This window comes from Macaca thibetana, chromosome 8 (assembly GCF_024542745.1).
Source record: "Macaca thibetana thibetana isolate TM-01 chromosome 8, ASM2454274v1, whole genome shotgun sequence".
NCBI classification, from domain to species: Eukaryota; Metazoa; Chordata; class Mammalia; order Primates; family Cercopithecidae; genus Macaca; species Macaca thibetana.
In genome coordinates this window covers 89,628,375-89,643,579 of record NC_065585.1, presented here as the reverse complement: position 1 = coordinate 89,643,579, position 15,205 = coordinate 89,628,375, and the positions used below count along the sequence as shown (strand labels likewise).

Below are 15,205 nucleotides of genomic sequence, written 5' to 3'. Positions count from 1 at the left end.
ACCAGTCAACAAGCCATCCCCAGTATGGATCCCCACTGGGACCTTGACTCAGACTGTGGGGACTGGAGTCAAAAACATCTGTTGACCTGTGTTCTAGAAGGACTAAGGAGAATTAGGAAAAAGCCCATGAATTATTCAATGATGTCCACCATAACTCAGGGAAAGGAAGAAAATCCTGCCTTCCTCAAGCAGCTATGGGAGGCCTTAAGAAAATATACTCCCCTGTCACCTGAATCACTTGAGGGTCAATTGATTCTAAAAGATGAGTTTATTACCTAATCAGTTGCAGATATCAGGAGAAAGCTCCAAAAGCAAGCCCTGGGCCCTGAACAAAATTTGGAGGCATTAATAAATCTGGCAACCCCAGTGTTCTATAATAGCGACTATAAGAGGACCAGGCCCAAAAGAAAAAGCAAGAACAGAGAAAAGCCGCAGCCTTAGTCATGGCCCTCACACAAACAAACCTTGGTGGTTCAGAGAGGACAGAAAATAGAGCAGGCCAATCACCCAGTAGGGCTTGTTATAAGTGTGATTTACAAGGACACTTTAAAAAAGATTGTCCAACGAGAAACAAGCCACCCCCTTGTCCTTGTCTGCTATGCCAAGGCAATCACTGGAAGGCACACTGCCTCAGAGTGCAATGGTTCTCTGGGCCAGAAGCCCCCAACCCAGTGATCCAACAACAGGACTGAGGGTGCCCAGGTCAAGTGCCAGCTCATGTCATCACCTTCACTGAGCCCTGGGAACATTTAACCATTGAGGGCCAGGAAATTGACTTCCTCCTGGACACTGGCGGGGCCTTCTCAGTGTTAATCTCCTGTCCTGGACTACTATCCTCAAGGTCCGTTACCATCCAAGGAATCCTGGGACAGCCTGTAACCAGGTATTTCTCCCACCTCCTCAGTTGTAACTGCGAGATTTTGCTCTTTTCACATGACTTTCCTGTTATTCCTGAAAGTCCCACACCCTTATTAGGGAGGGATATATTAGCCAAAGCTGGAGCTATTATCTACATGAATATGGGGAACAAGTTACCCATTTGTTGTACCCTACTTGAGGAGGGAATCAACCCTTAAGTCTAGGCATTGGAAGGACAATTTGGAAGGGCAAAAAATGCCCGCCCAGTCCAAATCAGGCTAAAAGACCCCACCACTTTTCCTTATCAAAGGCAATATCCCTTAAGGCCTGAAGCCCTTAAAGGATTACAGGATATTGTTAAACATTTAAAAGCTCAAGGCTTAGTAAGGAAATGCAGCATTCCCTGCAACACCCCAATTATAGGAGTACAGAAACCAAACGGTCAGTGGAATCTAGTGCAAGATCTTAGATTCATCAATGAGGCGGTAATTCCTCTACATCCAGTTGTACCCAACCCCTATACCTTGTTCTCTCAAATACCAAAGGAAGCAGAATGGTTCACTGTTCTGGACCTCAAGGATGCCTTCTTCTGTCATTCCCCTGCCCTCTGATTCCCAGTTTCTCTTTGCCTTTGATGATCCTACAGACCACACGCCCCAACTTACATGGACGGTCTTGCCCCAAGGGTTTAGGGATAGCCCTCACCTGTTTGGTCAGGCACTGGCCCAAGATCTAGGCCACTTCTGAAGTCCAGGCACTCTGATCCTTCAGTATGTGGGTGATTTACTTTCAGCTACCAGTTCAGAAGCCTCATGCCAGCAGGCTACTCTAGATCTCTTAAACTTTCTAGCTAATCAAGGGTACAAGGTATCTAGGTCAAAGGCCCAGCTTTTCCTACAGCAGGTCAAATACCTAGGCCTAATCTTAGCCAGAGGGACCAGGGCCCTCAGCAAGGAATGAATACAGCCTATACTGGCTTATCCTCACCCTAAGACATTAAAACAGTTGCAGGGGTTCCTTGGAATCACCAGCTTTTGCTGACTATGGATCCCCAGATACAGCAAGATAGCCAGGCCCCTCTATACTCTAATCAAGGAGATCCAGAGGGCAAATACTCATCTAGTAGAATGGGAACCAGGGGCAGAAACAGCCCTCAAACCCTTAAAGAAGGCCCTAGTACAAGCTCCAGGATTAAGCCTTCCCACAGGACAAAACTTCTCTTTATACATCACAGAGAGAGCAGGGATAGCTCTTGGAGTCCTTACTCAGACTCGTGGGACAACCCCACAACCAGTGGCAAACCTAAGTAAAGAAGTTGATGAGGCAGCAAAAGGCTGGTCTCACTGTTTATGGGTAATTGAGGAGGTGGCCACCTTAGTGTCAGAGGCTACCAAGATAATACAAGGAAAGGATCTCACTGTCTGGACTACTCATGATGTATGCCATTTGGCATACTAAGTGCGAAAGGAAGTTTATGGCTATCAGACAACCGCCTACTTAGATACCAGGTGCTACTCCTTGAGGGACCAGTGCTTCAAATATGTACGTACATGGCCCTCAACCCTGCCACTTTTCTCCCAGAGGATGGGGAACCAATCGAGCATGACTGCCAACAAATTATAGTCCAGACTTATACCGCCCGAGATGATATCTTAGAAGTAAGTCCCCTTAGCTAATCCTGACTTTAGCCTATATGCTGATGGAAGTTCATTTGTGGAGAATGGGATACAAAGGGCAGATTATACCATAGTTAGTGATGTAACCATACTTGAAAGTAAGCCTCTTCCCCCAAGGATTAGCATCCAGTTAGCAGAACTAGTGGCACTTACCCGAGCCTTAGAACCGGGAAATGGAAGAAGAATAAATATGCATACAAATAACAAGTATGCTTATCTAATCCTACATGCCCATGCTGCAATATGGAAAGAAAGGGAGTTCCTAACATCTAGGGGAACACTCATTAAATACCACAAGGAAATTATGGAGTTATTGCACACAGTGCAAAAACCCAAGGAGGTGGCAGTCTTACACTGCCGAAGCCATCAAAAAGGGGAAGGAGAAGGGAGAACAGCAGCATAAGCAGCTGGCAGAGGCAGCAGAAAGGAAACAGAGAAAGAAACAGAGAGACAGAGAGAGGAAGAGACAGACAGAAAGTCAAAGAGAGAAGGAAAGAAAGGAAGAGACAAAGGAGTCAAAGAGAGAGAAAGAGATAAAAGTAGTAAAGAAAAAACAGTGTACCCTATTCCTTTAAAAGCCAAGGTAAATTTAAAACCTATAATTGATCGTTGAAGGTCTTCTCTGTAACCCTATAACACTCCAATACCACCTTTTTGTCAGTGTAAACAAGGGCATATCCCAAAAGCACTTAGGCCACTGACAACACATAGCCTTCCTATCAAACATCCTTAAACCAGCAGGTTTCCTAACAGGGGATCTAAATCTTAACTAAATATCATACAAAGGTCCAGCCAGACCTAGGAGGAACTCCCTTCAGAAGAGGACAATAGATGGTTCCTCCCAGGAGATGAAGGGAAAAGACACAATGGGTATTCAGTAAGTGATAAGGAAACTCTTGTAGAAGCAGAGTTAGGAAAATTGCCTAACAACTGGTCTGCTCAAACGTGCAAGCTGTTTGCACTCAGCCAGACCTTAAAATACTTACAGAATCAGGAAGGAGCCATCTATACCAATTTTAAGTTAATATGGACTGAATGAGGTCTTATTAGTAGCAAAGAATAATTGAAATCCCAAACTTACAAGGCTTTCAACAAAAGTAAAGTTTGCTAAAAGTTAACAGTGTAAACATATATTATCCTAATTTCTAATCTTGTAGAATCAGACCCTATCAGTACCCCTCAAAGCTCAAGTCTGTCAGTGTAGAGCCATACAACTAATACCCCTACTTATAGGGTTAGGAATGGCTACTGCTACAGGAACCAGAATAGCCAGTTTATCTACTTCATTATCCTACTACCACACACTCTCGAAGGATTTCTCAGAAATCTATCCTTACTCTACAATCCCAAATAGACTCTTTGGCAGCAGTGACTCTCCAAAACCACTGAGGCCTAGACCTCCTCACTGCTGAGAAAGGAGGACTCTGCACCTTCTTAGGAGAAGAGTGTTGTTTTTACACTAACCAGTCAGGGATAGTACAAGATGCTGCCCAGCATTTATAGGAAAAGGCTTCTGAAATCAGACAACGCCTTTCAAACTCTTATACCAACCTCTGGAGTTGGGCAACATGGCTTCTCCCCTTTCTAGGTCCCATGGCAGCCATCTTGCTACAACTCACCTTTGGGCCCTGTATTTTTAATCTTCTTGTGAAATTTGTTTCCTCTAGAATCGAGGCCATCAAGCTACAGATGGTCTTTCAAATGGAACCCCAAATGAGTTCGACTAACAACTTCTACCAAGGACCCCTGGACTGACCCACTGGCCCTTTCACTGGCTAAAGAGTTTCCCTCTGGAGGCCACTACAACTGCAGGGCCCCTTCTTCACCCCTATCCAGCAGGAAGTAGCTAGAGCGGTCATCAGCCAAATTCCCAACAGCAGTTGGGGTGTCTTGTTTAGAAGGGGAATTGAGAGGGGAAGCCAGCTGGGATTCTGGGTCCGGTAGGGGACTTGGAAAACTTTTCTGTCTAGCTAAAAGTTTGTAAACGCACCAGTCAGCACTCTGTCAAAACAGACCAATCAGCTCTCTGTAAATGGACCAATCAGCTCTCTGTAAAATGGACCAATCAGCAGGATATGGGTGGGGCCGGATAAGGGAATAAAAGCAGGCCAACTTAGACAGCTGGAGCAACCTGCTCAGGTCCCCTTCCATGCTGTGGAAGCTTTGTTCTTTTGCTCTTCATAATAAATCTTCCTGCTGTTCACTCTTTGGGTCTGCACTACCTTTATGAGCTGTAACACTCACCACGAAGGTCTGCAACTTCACTTCTGAAGCCAGCGAGACCATGAACCCACCAAGACCATGAACCTACCAAAAGGAAGAAACTCCAGACATCTGAACATCAGAAGGAACAAACTCCAGATGCAACATCTTTAAGAACTGTAACACTCACCGTGAGGGTCTGCAGCTTCATTCTTGAAGTCAGCGAGACCAAGAACTCACCAGTTCCAGACACAATGTGAGCTGGGGCTACTGGCTGGTAGCGGAAGTTCAAGTCGGCTTCCACTTAAATTCATCCATCTGCTTTCTCCTGGAAAGGGGAAATAAGCCATGATGACACTAGCACATCTTCATCATTTGAGTTTCAGGAGCCAACTGAAGACAGCGGTAGACTGTAGCCAGCACATCTACAAGATGTCCAAAGCACTAAACCCCAGAGCCTAATGACACCTCTGCATTAGCCAATACCCCTAGTACATTTTTAATAAACTTGTATAGTAATGTTCCCCCAGCAAAGGGGCTATTTCAGAACCAGACAATACTGCCATCAAGATCTGTATGTCATTATTAGCTGGACAGGAGAACAGAGACAGTGACTATGTCTGTTGTCTAGCAAGAGAAAGCAAATAGAGAAAAGGGAGGAGAAAAAAGATAAAGGGATTTTAGTTTTTGTTTACACCATTTATCATGAATCTATCACCAGTGACTTTATTTTATTTTAGAAATAAGTCTAAAATAAAATAAAGGCCAGGGCTGGTCTTGAACTACTGGCCTCAAGCGATCCACCTGCTTTGGCCTCCCAAGGTGCTGCAACTAGCAGCGTGAGCCACCATGCTTGGGCACACCAGTGATTTTAAAAATGCATTTGGGGCGAGCTAACCATAAATAGGTTAACTACAGTATTAAGATTTCCTCAACTGTACTGACCATCTCCTCTCCAGGAGAATGCCTCCCGCAACAGTGTTTTTCTAACTACCTTTAGAAACTTTAAATACTGCCAACAGTAGCCCTAGGGTCTTCCCTGAGGCTTTTTTATTCTCTTTAGCATCCTTAATACATATTTAAAGAACACTCTTTTAACCTTTCTCTTTAGCAGTTCCATTCCTGATGCTTCACTCCTGAATTGAATAACTCATCTAGGACAACCTTTCTGCCTGTGAGCATTTGTAATAGAACGTTTTCCAAGCAACACCAATGCCTGTGTCTTTTGGAGAGGGAGCTAAAAAGAAACAGTACCACTGTTTCATTCACTAGTATCCCAAAGTCTCTGCTCAGAATCTCTGCCTCTCCAAGGGCAACCCTGCTTGTCCCCAGAGGGATCCTCCTCTCTGTTATACTCAGTTAGGATGTACACATCCAGGACTGCAGTTGCTTTTGCTGCTTAAGAGACATAAGTGAGGCTGTTTTACCCCACCCGTGAGCAAGCTTCTCTCTCAAAACTTTACCTCTTAAATAAAAATGGATCCATGAGCTGTGCATCTACTCCAGCTTGGGGTTCCTGTGTGACCCAGCAAATACATTCAACTTTGGTCTGCTGAGCACTGCCAGGCATTCATCATTCTCAGGAAAATCTTTGATCGCCTAACATAGCCAAAGCCCAATAAAATCCTAGGGAAAATAAATGCAAGAGGACATTAATGGCAAAAGTGCATTCTGCAGGACTGAGCTCCAGCTTTGGGCCCAAATTCTAGTCTGGCTCTAACCGTTGTGAGTTTGAGTGACATATAACTAGACTAGGGAGGACACATTAGTGAGCAGCATGCTCTGGGACCTCCTGAAACGCCCCCAGCAGACACTGATTATCCATAGTGACCCAGATGTGGCCTCAGAATCCTTCCCTGCACAGCACATTCTGGTACTGGAGAGGAAACCTAGCTACAACCTTGCACTAGATTAAGCGTAGACTTAAGAAGCCTGTCCATTGGCCTCTGTCCTAGTCTTTATTCTTTCTTGTCATTTGAGGGTGGGCAGGGGTTGTAACGAAGGAAGTCTCTTCTCTCCCAAGGAGGGGGATTCTAAATCCCCTAATAGCCCTAGAAGAGAATTCTTAGAAATTCTTAAAATTAGGGATACAAAAGGGCCTAAGATTCACCAAACAATTCTCCAAGCAGAAACGAGACTTTTTAATGCTTTACCCCAAACTGTTCTGGATCCATTTCAGATTGCTTCTTCTCTGGGGTAGCACTGGCAGGAAGGGTCATAGTGGGAGGGAGGATTGGAGCCTCCACTCATGTTCAAATGTGTAACTAATTATAGGCATTTGCATTGCCATTGTTACATGAAAAAATATTATTATATCTCAATTTTAAAGATTAGAAATCAAAGGCAGAGGGGGAAATTGCCATCTTGAGGTCATTTTTCAATTCAGCAGGGGTCAGAGCTGAATTGAAAAATGCCTATGGTGGGGCGCGGTGGCTCACACCTGTAATCCCAGCTTCTTGGGAGGCTGAGGCATGAGAATCACTTGAACTCGCTTGCAGTGAGCCAAGATCCTGACACTGCTCTCCAGCCTGGGTGATACAGCAAGACTGTTTAAAAAAAAAAAAAAAAAAAAAAAAAAAAAAAAAAAAGGCCCATGATGCATGTCCCTTGCTTCAACCTTCTCCCCTTCTCCTAGATAGTCCCCTGGACAAGAGAACTAGGAATCAGCAATGTCTGTGGATCACAATAGGACTAGTCTTAACAGTAAACTGAGTGATGTACAGGCTAATGAAAAAGCTCACCTCCTCACCACCACGTCTCCTGCACAACCTCCCCTCACATACACTCCCTCAGTGCCCTGGTCCCTGGCACTCTACAATAAAGAGTTCATCATTTTGGAGTAATCATAGCTTCCACTGGTCGTTCTTTTTTTCCCATCAAGATACCCCTGAAAAGCTTACACTTCATTCATCACTCTGACCTTAGCATGGTTGTAGCCTGACAGAAGGCTTTTCTCTAGCACAAACCTGACCCCAACTTTAGGGATGCACTAGCTACCTTCTTAGAAGAAAGGAGAGTATCTCCTGCAAAGGCAGAAGGAAGCTTGGACTTGACAGCTGGACAGAAAGAGCTTCGCCCCCTAATACTCACTCATGTGTGGTCATCCCCCTGTGGTTTCACTTTTCTTGGTTTCAGTTATCCATAGTTAACTGCCGTCTGAAAATATTACGTACAATAAGATACCTTGGGAGAGAGAGAGACCACATTCACATAACTTTTATTAGGGGTATTATATTATTATAAGTATTCTATTTTATTAGCCGTTACTGTTGTTCATCTCTGCTGTAGTTTCAATGTTTGTCCAGTAAACCTCATGTTGAAATTTGATTCCCATGGAATACTATGCAGCCATAAAAAAGGATGAGTTTGAGTCCTTTGTAGGGACTTGGATGCAGCTGGAATCCATCATTCTTAGCAAACTATCACAAGAACAGAAAACCAAACACCGCATGTTCTCACTCATAGGTGGGAACTGAACAATGAGATCACTCGGACTCAGGAAGGGGAACATCACACACCGGGGCCTATCATGGGGAGGGGGGAGGGGGGAGGGGGGGAGGGGGGAGGGATTGCATTGGGAGTTATACCTGATGTAAATGACGAGTTGATGGGTGCAGCACAGCAACATGGCACAAGTATACATATGTAACAAACCTGCACGTTATGCACATGTACCCTACAACTTAAAGTATAATAATAATAAATAAATTAAAAAAAAAAAAAAAAAAAAAGAAATTTGATTCCCTGTGTTGGAGGTGGGGCCTGATGGGAAGTGTTTTGTTCCTGGGTGTGGACCCTTCCTCAATAGATGAATGTCCTCCCTGGGAATGGGAAGACTCAGTTAATTCTCTCTCCATTAATTCTCTAGACAGCTGATTTTTAAAAAGAGGCTGGCCCCTCCCTCCCCTCTCTCGCTTCCTTTCTTCATGGGATCTGCATATGCCAGCTCTCCTTCTCCTTCTGCCATGAGTGGAAGCAGCCAAATAAACCTCTTTTCTTTATAAATTGCCCAGCCTCATTTATTCCTTTACAGCAGCACACATGGACTAGGACAATTCTTCCTGTGCCTAATTTATGAATTAAACTTTATTATCCATATATACGCATAAGGACAAACATAGTGGACATGGCATTTGGTACCATCTGTGGTTTCAGGCACCCACTGGGGGTCGCAGAATGCATCCCCCATGCTTAAGAGGGGCTTCCTGCACTAAGAGCCAGGCCTTTTCTAGATGAGCATAGATTGGCCTGGGGCAGGGAAGATGACTCAGATTCTACTAAGTCTCGAATTTACTTGTCCATTTGAGCTCTCCTCCGTGGTGGGGAGTGGGTAGTCCTCCTCAGAAAACAAGGGCCTTCCAGAAGGCAAACTTCCAAGCTTGTTACCTGAGTCTAACCTGTTTTTTTCTTATGCTTCCCGTCTAAAGTGCTAACAAATCTTATTTTCATATTGATTTACTTGGCAGAAAGTTCATTATGAACACTGATAAGCCAGAAATTCAAGGAAAAAAAAAGTCAGCCTCTTCCATTACTAATTAAAAAAAAAAATGGTTGAGTGTGGTTGTACACATCTACAATCCCAGCACTTTGGGAGGCTGAAGCAGGAATTATCAACTGAGGCCAGGAGTTCAAGATCAGCCTGGGCAACATAGTGAGACCCTTCTCTACAAAAAATAAAATATTTTTAAAAAAATTAGAAAGAAATAAACAAATTTTAAAAGCAGAGCTGACTCTGGTGCTGAAATGATTCCTAATTCTCAGGTGACAAAGGGCCTGGATGCAGTCTGGGGACATATCAGATGAAGGTGCACGCAGGTGACACTAAAGGTCTAGGATGTTATGCTGATGTCCGCATAACTGGCTGTGACCGAGAGCGCTTCTGAGCCTCTGCAACTCTCCCATCTCAGGACCACTCAGACCCTTTGGAAGAGGAAAGGTGAATCTTGCATCCTCTTGTATTAAACCTATTAGCGTTACTCACACAACACTATCATTCTCTTCTTGTTCTGACAGGAAGGAAATCTTTGTAAAATATGATATTTGTGGATCAGTTACTTTCTTTCTTTTTTGAGACCACAAGTATCTTCCACTGCTTCAGCTACCTGAGCATAGGCCAAGGAGCAGGCTGGGTAAACCTGGGGAGTGTTGGCTGTCTGGGCAGAGTTGGGTATTGTGATGGTGAGCCTTGGCTCCTGTTCCTTGGAGTTAAATGCTCCTATATCGTGATATCTGTTCTCGTTCCACCCTCCTGCTCTGTCAGTAATTCCTGTGCTGTGCCTGTGATAGGTGTGCAGGTCTGTGACCGTTTTCTGAAGTTGTTTTCTTGATCTCTCTTCCCCATTTATTGCTAATCAGTTCCAAAATCCTTCAAGATTTTCTTTGCTAGCGAGAGATGTTTACCTTGACAACCACATTTTCAGGCTATATCTCCCAAAATAGATTTACAAAGAAGGAAGACAGAGAGACCAAGGCTAGTGAAGGGCTTCTTACGCTGCTGAAGATGTTTTTAAATGTCAAATCGCCAATAGACAAGCTACTAGAGAAGAAAGCTAGGAAGGAACATCAAGGAGCTTTAGGGGGGCTTGGTGGAGGCCACGGAGAACAGCAGGTGGAGGGGCAGGGCCAGGATCTGAATCCTGAAGACCTGAGCTTCCCATTCTGAAGACGGAGCTCAATAATAACCTGCCCTACTTTTGTCAGAAAGCATCATGTTAATTATTATTACTGGCACAGCCTATGGAACCATACTTCTTTTTTCTCATCTGTATGTTTACAGTGCTCTAGAAGAAAGAGTCTAATTTGATATATATTGCCATCTTTTAAATAACAGATGATGAAAAATAATATCATATTTCAAAACTAAAAAGAGAGTGAGCTTGAGCATCATGACAACATCCAAAGCACTTATTCTATTTTACTCCTTCCCATCTCTGAGCATCCTGTGGACAGAGGGCAAGAATAATAAAAAGTAAACTATCTGACTAGATTGGACATTTTCTTAAATTGCAGTTCCAACCATGTCGCTTTCCTGCTCAAAACCTTTCAAGCTGAAATCCCTTCATACAGGGCTCAGACTCCCCTTTCAGCTTTTTTTTTTTTTTTTTTTTTTTTTTTGAGACGGAGTCTCACGCTGTTGCCCAGGCTGGAGTGCGGTGGCGCGATCTCGGCTCACTGCAAGCTCCGCCTCCCGGGTTCCCGCCATTCTCCTGCCTCAGCCTCCTGAGTAGCTGGGACTACAGCCGCCCGCCACCGCGCCCGGCTAATTTTTTGTATTTTTAGTAGAGACGGGGTTTCACTGTGGTCTCGATCTCCTGACCTTGTGATCCGCCCGCCTCGGCCTCCCAAGCGGTGGCCCTTTCAGCTTTTTATTTTGCATCCTAACTGGATGACTTTACAGATTCCCAAGTTTACTCTGTCCTCTCCCCACTTCAAAATCTTCACCTGTCAAAACCCTGCTAATTCCTCAAGGCCCATCTCCAAATCCCTTCTTGATTCCTTCTCCTTTATATAAACTCAATCTCTTTTTGTTCCCTTAGCTTAGGGCATTTGTGGGTTTTGTGTGTGCATTTGTGTGTGTGTGTGCGCGCACGCACCTAATCCACTGGGCATTATAGTAACAATTATTTGGGCCAGCTATGCCAGTGTCCGAGTGTAGGTGCCTTGCTAAGGGACAGGTGGATGTGTTCATTATTTGGCTGTCTCTTCAGTTCCTAACACTGTTGGTTGTGCAGTGTTGTCAGTATTAAATGCCTGTTTACTGAGTCCGTTTGTCAAATTATAACTGAATGGGGACCTCATCCCTCCACGTACCCCACTTCAAAGTTAAGAATTATCAGTTAATAACTTGGAAAGTATACGTTTCATGTTTGAAGAGTAGAATATTAATTCTGGATGGATGCATAAAACATCCTGTCATTTTTTTATTTGGAGCAGTCACCACCCTGACCCAGCCGAGATCGTGACTTTTAATGCTCTGACTTTATGTTTTAATAGGCCCATCTCTTTCTATTTTAAAGCCTGAGATATTCCATATTAAAAAAAAATCTGGGACAACTAGAGAGAATTGAATTTGGGCACAATGGAAAAGGACTTGGTAAGTCCTCCTTATGCAAAATTTAACTGAATTGGAGTTATCCCAGATATCTATCAGTGTCTTTTATACTCAAAGAAACTGCCACCGACTCTGTTTCTAAATATGTGCAGCAGGAAGGCTGAAAGACCAATGTGACCAGCTGTCCTTTCTGCAGTGCATTTGAATGAAGGCTGTTCTTTCCTGAGCAGCTGTAGATGCTGTTTGCTGAGCGTGTTGCTATTTTTGATTCTGCCTTCTTCAAAAAGAAGAAAAAGGAAAGAAAGAAAGGAAAAGTCACACCATCTTTGACAGCCCCATACCCAGCTGCTCTCTGTGCACCTTCCCCAGGCTTGGGACTGTAAATCAGTAAATATTCCTAGATTTTCTGTTCCATTTTTAGCTCACTTTATAGTGATTGCTACTAATTGAATCCATGGTCGTACATTTGTCTCACATCTGGATCCACAGAGAAGTTGTAAGCAATGTTTCAGTAGAGCCGGTTCACTGGCTGCATTCCAGGGCTTCATTTTTTTGTTCCCATCTAGCAGCTTATTAATGGGTATTGGTTTCTGGGTGACACTGGTTAAACTGCCCAAAAAGATTCATGTGAAGTCTGGAGGCGAATCTAAGTCTCCCAGCCACATGGCTGCAGGTTCCAGCGTTCTGTCAGCATTTAGACCTTCTCCAGCTTGACGCTTCACTTGACCTGGCAGCCCCAACACAGGCAAGGCCACCGTCTTGATTGATCTCTCTGCACTGTGGCCTGCTGATTGGACAACTTACCTCTTGGGAAGCAGAGTACAATGACTGCTTCCAGATCTTTATTAGCAAAGGAAATCTTTGGCTTTCTGCAGCTGCATGTGTATCCTTTATTCCCCACAGCTCACTCCCCTCATTGTGCTGACTGGCCAATCTAACATAATTGCTTGCAGAATCCTCTGGCTGTAGACATTTATACCTCTGGCCTACATTAACCGATGTTAGAGAACATGCATTCCTGCCCACCAAACCCTCATGAGTCACTAGGGTACCTTGTTCAGCAGGGCCCACTACGCCTCAGCAAAGCAGCTCAAGCCTTCCAGCTGTGACCTTCTTGGGCAGCTTCAATATTCTCCTCATCTGTCAAGGACTTCCTACAAGAAAACAAGGCCTCTCTAGTATTTCCCAGTAAACAGTGCTCAATGGAAAACATTCTAAATTATTCATATAAAACGTATAAACTGACCACAGTGTAACTGAAACAAACATACAAGATCCTCCTAAGGAAATCATACTTCTTTGCCTCTTCATGGTGAGGTCTCTGTGGGGTAGGGGCACAGGCGTGGCTCTGAAATTTGTTGTCCTTAGCTCATCACCAACCTCTGCCTATTGTGAGGTCACAATCTTTGGAAGCCATTCATCTTCTCTCTCTTTCAGCTAAGTCATCTGTACAAGAAGAATAATAGTACATACATTGTGGAGTTGGTATGAGAAATAAATGATTTAATATATGTGCATATTATACAAATAAATATAAATTAATTAAGCTATGGAAAATTCTCATTTACATAAACAATTTGTATGTAGTTTATAAAAATCTACTAAATCCATAGCTTTCAGAGTGTTTTAGCTGGCCAAAATGTTGCCAGCACTACCAGATGAATTGCTTTGATCAGTTTTTATGGTCCACCCTCCCCTTCCTGGTTGTGATCATGATAAAGATTTTTTGAAATCCTTATCTTTCCTCAGTAGCTTAAAGGTCAAGGGAAAAAATATGTAGAAAAGTTAGGCATCCTCTTCCACCTATGGTTTTAAAATATCAGAGGCAGATTGTCTGCCTTTGAGAACCAATTTCTGTATATGCAATAGTCATTACTAAAATATTAGTGTGCAGAAAGACATACATTTCAATCAGTTTTTAGTGAGCATTTACCAGTGCACTTGAATACACTGGAGTCTACCATTGTCTTCGTGTGTTTGCCATAAGTCAAACCAATGAATTACATGTCAGCATTTCTCCTTGGAATGGTGGTAGAAAAACGTATTTCTTATATTTTGTGAACACAAATCAACTAGACTGTCATGATCACTTAGGCCAAGAAAACAAGCACTCATGTTTATTAAATGCCAGAACTATGCCGAAATGTTAATGAAGAAAGAACTGAGTCTGTACAAACAAGAATACATAGCACTGTTCTTTGAGATTAGTGTTTTTATTAGTGGAAAGTTACAATTTAGTGGGGCCATATGACTTACAACAATCATAATTTTATCAGTGAAGTAACTGAAGCCCAAAAAGATGAGATCGCAAAGCTAATTGTTCTTTAACCAAGTTCCTTCCTTTCAACTGCACTGCCCAAGTCAGCAAAATAGCTCTCAAATAGAAAATACAGCCAGTGTGAAGCACTCAAAATAGAAATCTGTAATCCTTAGTAGGTGCTTGCCAAAATCTTAAATATATTAGATGAGTAAATGCAGTGCAAAGCCTGAAGGTGATGAAGTAACCTCTACTTTAAATCTGATCTATTTAAAAATCTCTTTTTCTCAAGGAGGGTAGGAAATTCACTGGCCAGGTGCAGTGGCTCATGCCTGTAATCCCAGCACTTTGGGAGGCCAAGATGATCAGATCATCTGAGGTCAGGAGTTCAAGGCCAGCTTGGCCAACATGATGAAAAGTCGTCTCCATTAAAAATACAAAAATTAGCAGGGCGTAATGGTAATCCTTACTTGTAATCCCAACTACTCAGGAGGCTGAAGCAGGAGAATTGTTTGAACCAAGGAGGCGGAGGTTGCAGTGAGCCGAGATTGTGCCATTGCACTCCAGCCTGGGTGACAAGAACAAAACTCTGTGTCAAAAAAAAAAAAAAAAAAAAAAAAACAAACAAAAAAAACTGGTTGTCTTACCTGGCCAGAGTACCAAGATCTACATTGTTGGGTTTTACCTACATTCTTTAATAGCATTTCATAGTAGGAGTAGAAGCAAAAATTAAAATGTAGAAATTGGTCGTGTATTGCCTCATGTTGCTAATTTGATGTGATTCACTAAGCTGCTGTTTGGACTGTACTTTAAATGAGATCAAAACTCACTTTCAGATTTCAGGCTTATCCTCAAAACCCCCACCACTAAAAAACTTTCTAAAATGATCTGAATGGTTTATGCTATGGCTTTTGGTGTAGGGTATGAGGAAGATAATAAATACGTCTCAGGCGGTATTTCTCTATGAACCTCAGGCTAGTGGTAAGAAGAAAAACAGAGAATCTTTATCTACATCTCAATGTGCAGCACGCTAAAATATTTTGTCACTTGAGTATTTTTCCCCTACAGCTTGTGATGTTTGCTTTTTTAAAGTAGAAATTATAGAAATATACAAGGAGAAAACACAGTTCACAGTTCCTTCTTTGCAATAGGTATTTGTGT

The 15,205-nt window shown here is 43.1% G+C and overlaps 1 long non-coding RNA gene across 2 annotated transcripts in view; it reads right to left on the bottom strand.

The window, feature by feature from the left end:
* Nucleotides 1-13,208, bottom strand: part of LOC126961738 (uncharacterized) — a 72,747-nt gene extending 59,539 nt beyond the window's left edge. For both annotated transcript variants that reach the window (XR_007728407.1, XR_007728406.1), the window contains exons 1-4: nucleotides 13,034-13,208; nucleotides 12,840-12,941; nucleotides 7,827-7,919; nucleotides 4,927-5,064 (exon numbers count right to left, since the gene is read on the bottom strand). This is a non-coding gene — a long non-coding RNA (uncharacterized LOC126961738). The remainder of the gene's footprint in view (nucleotides 1-4,926; nucleotides 5,065-7,826; nucleotides 7,920-12,839; nucleotides 12,942-13,033) is intronic.
* Nucleotides 13,209-15,205: the final 1,997 nt, after the last annotated feature.